The sequence below is a fragment of the Arachis ipaensis genome, chromosome B5 (assembly GCF_059453495.1).
Source record: "Arachis ipaensis isolate K30076 ecotype BB chromosome B5, ASM5945349v1, whole genome shotgun sequence".
Taxonomy (NCBI): Eukaryota; Viridiplantae; Streptophyta; class Magnoliopsida; order Fabales; family Fabaceae; genus Arachis; species Arachis ipaensis.
The window spans coordinates 20,813,195-20,817,087 of NC_142440.1; the positions used below are offsets into that span (position 1 = coordinate 20,813,195).

General features: G+C 41.5%; 1 non-coding gene across 1 annotated transcript; it reads left to right on the top strand.

Annotated features, from left to right (window-relative positions):
• The first annotated feature begins 3,245 nt into the window (after window positions 1–3,245).
• Window positions 3,246–3,353, top strand: LOC148563557 (small nucleolar RNA R71). The gene has a single exon (XR_015884382.1). It is a non-coding gene; the product is annotated as a small nucleolar RNA R71 (small nucleolar RNA).
• Window positions 3,354–3,893: the final 540 nt, after the last annotated feature.

The following is a 3,893-nucleotide window of genomic DNA, read 5'->3' on the forward strand; positions in this document are numbered from 1 at the left end:
GCATCTAAAGTCTTAGATGCATAAGCAATTACAAAAGGATCCTTACCTTCGCGCTGAGCCAGCACTGCTCCTACTGCATGGTTGGAAGCATCACACATAATTTCAAATGGCTGGCTCCAGTCTGGTCCTCTCACAATTGGGGCTTGAGTCAGGGCGATCTTCAGCTTATCAAACGCTTGCATACAATCATCACTGAACTCGAACTCAATATCTTTCTGCAGCAATCTGGATAAAGGTAGTGCTACCATACTGAAGTCCTTAATGAATCTCCTGTAAAAATTTGCGTGGCCAAAGAACGAACGGACTTCCCTCACAGAGGAGGGGTAAGGTAAACTAGAAATAACATCTACCTTTGCTGGATCTACAGAAATGCCAGTATTAGACACAACATGTCCTAGTACAATTCCTTGTTTTACCATAAAGTGACATTTTTCAAAATTTAATACAAGATTGGTACTAACACACCTGTCTAATACTTTAGATAAACTATCCAAGCAAAGGCTAAATAAATCACCATATATACTAAAATCATCCATAAAAACCTCCATACAGTTCTCAATGAGATCAGAGAAAAGACTCATCATGCATCTTTGGAAAGTAGCTGGTGCATTGCATAAACCAAAAGGCATTCTTTTATAAGCATATGTTCTAAAGGGACATGTAAAAGTAGTCTTTTCCTGATCTTCAGGAGCTATATGAATTTGAAAATATCCTGTATGACCATCTAAAAAATAATAATGAGATTTACCTGACAGGCGATCAAGCATTTGATTAATGAATGGCAAGGGGTAATGATCCTTGCGAGTGGCTTGGTTAAGACGCCTATAGTCAATGCAAACTCTCCATGAATTCTGCACTCTACTTGTCAGGAGCTCTCCATGCTCATTTCTTATTGTTGTGACTCCAGACTTCTTGGGCACCACTTGTACTGGACTTACCAATTCACTGTCTGAGATGGGGTAAATGATATCTGCTTCAAGTAGTCTGGTTACTTCTTTCTTGACAACTTCTAAGATGGTAGGATTCAATCTTCTTTGAGGTTGACGGACAGGCTTTGCTCCCTCTTCTAAGAATATTCTGTGTTCACAAACTTAGGGGCTGATGCCTACTATATCTGCTAAGCTCCATCCAATTGCTTTCTTATGTTTTCTCAGCACACTGAGCAGTTGCTCTTTTTGTTGAGAGGTGAGTTCCTTTGCAATGATAACTGGAAACTTCTGCCTATCCTCAAGGTAAGCATACTTGAAGTGTGGAGGAAGAGGCCTTAATTCCAATTTCTGCTCATAGCTAGGCTCTGGATCATCCGGGGTTGGTGATAATGGTAAAGGGTCTTCATTGTTTTCAGAAAGTGTCCCCACACTTGGACCTTGCTCCATGTGCTTCTCTTCCATTTCTTCTTGGTGAACTTCAGCTACAGTTTCATCAATAATGTCGCACTGGAAGATAGAATGATCTTCTGGAGGGTGCTTCATAGCTTCATTTAAACTGAATTTCACTGTTCTGCCATCTATCTCAAAGGAGTAAGTTCTTGAGAATGCATACAGCTTGAACTTTGAAGTCTTCAGGAATGGTCTTCCAAGCAGGATTGATGATGATCTTCCTGAGTCATTAGGGGGCATTTCCAGGATATAGAAGTCAATAGGAAATGTGAGCCCCTTAATGCTCACTAATACATCTTCAGCAATTCCAACTACTGTAATAATGCTTTTATATGCTAACACAAAACGAGCTGCCAACCTTTTTAAGGGAGGGAGCCTCAAGGTATCATATATAGACAATGGCATTATACTAACACATGCTCCTAAATCACACATGCAGTCAGAAAAAATTACACCTCCAATGGTACAGTTAACCATACATGGACCTGGGTCACTACATTTTTCAGGGATACCTCCCATTAAAGCAGATATAGAACTACCTAAAGGAATAGTTTCTAATTCATTAATCTTATCCTTATGTATGCATAAATCTTTTAGAAACTTTGCGTATTTAGGTACCTACTGAATAACATCAAAAAGGGAAACAGTTACCTCAACCTTTTTGAATATTTCTATCATTTTGGGATCAAGTTCCATCTACTTCCTGGATTTCTTTGCCAGGTGTGGAAATGGGATAGGAATGGCGTCCTGTACAGCCTCTACATCCTTTGGTATTTTGTTCTGTGGTTGAGCTGCTTCTTCTTCAACTATGTCTTGTACGTCCTCTTCCTCTTCAGCATTTTCCACTTCCACTACATCCTCAGTTGGGACATGTTCTGGTAGGCTTTGCTCCTCCTAGTTCCTCTCCTGCAATGTAGTTTCGGACCTTAAAGTGATAGCATTGATGCCACCTTTGGGATTAAGTAGGGGTTGAGAAGGAATTCCACTGGAGCTTGAAGGTTGATTTGTGGAATTAGGTGATGAATCCAACTGGGAGACGAGAGCTTGTAAAATGGCAGTCATACCATTTAAAGTAGAGTTCAGCTGCGTCTGCATGTCTTGTTGCCCTTGTGCAAGAGAATGGAGCATCTCGTTATTTGATGAGGAATTGGAGTGAGTGATCTGAGGAACTTGCTGTTGGTTTTGCTGGAATCCTTGAGATTGTCTTAGGTGAGGTGCTCTGTAGGGATGATTCTGATTCTACTGTCTGTTGTTAATGTTGTTATTCCATCTCTGGTTTCCATTGTTATCTCTGCCTCCTCTGTTATAGTTGTCCTTCCAATTATGGTTAGAATTATCTCTCCAACCTTGGTTGGAGTTATCCTGCCATCCTTGGTTATGGTTTCCGCCTTGGTTGTAATTGCTGCCTTGTTGGTTGTATCCTTGATTCGGGCGGTCATAGAAGTTATGAGTAGCTGCCACAGTGTTGTCTTCCTATTGGAGCTGCAAACATTCATCAGTGTAATGACTATAATCAGCACAGATTCCACATACTCTTTGGGGAACTAACTGTTGGCTCTGTTGTGGTGGGTGAGGTTGAGCTTGTTGTTGTTGGTTTAACTGTATCTGTTTCAGTAGGTTGGTCATTTCACATATACTCTGTGTAAGAGCAGTAGTCTCAATGCTAGAGGAAACCTCTACAACATCTTTTGAGTGGTTGCGCCTCGGCCTGTGATTCCTTGTGGACTCAGCTAAGTCGCTGATCAGTTGCCATGCTTCATCTGCTGTTCTGTACTTTTTCATAGAACCATTACTAGCACCATCCAGTGTAGTTTTATCCTGGGGATTCATGCCTTGAGTGAAGTAGCTGATCAACACTAGTCTGTCAATCATGTGATGGGGGCATGCATCTAGAAGGTTCTTAAAACGCTCCCAGTATTCATAGAGAGTCTCTGAGTCACCTTGAACAATGCAGGAGATCTCTTTTCTCAGTCTATCTGTGACTTCAGCTGGAAAGTATTTTTCTAAAAATTCTCACCTAAGTGTATCCCAGTTGTAACAGTCGCTTCAGGTTGGGAGTAGTACCACTCCCTTGCCTTTCCCTCAAGAGAAAACGGGAAGGCAGTTAACATAATAGAAGTTTCATCTGCACCATTACGCCTAACAGTAGAATAGGCTGTCTGGAAATCTCTAAGGTGCTTAATAGGCTCTTGAGCAGGTAAACCATGAAACTTGGGCATCAAGTTGATTAGTGCAGTCTTCAATTCAAAATCTGTAGCCAGATTTGGATGATGCACTTGATAAGGTTGCAGTGTAAAATCTGGGGCTCCAGCTTCCTGGAGAGTAATTCTCCTAGGTTCTGCCATGTCACCTGCACATGAATCAACTGGATCAGTAGTAAAGGAGCTTGGCGGTTCAGATTCACCCTCAGAGGCTAACCGACTTCGAGCTCGCCTAATACGTGAAAGAGTTCTTTCAATTTCAGGATCAAAAGCGGCTAAGCTCGGATCAGGCAATGAACGCATCATTCAATGA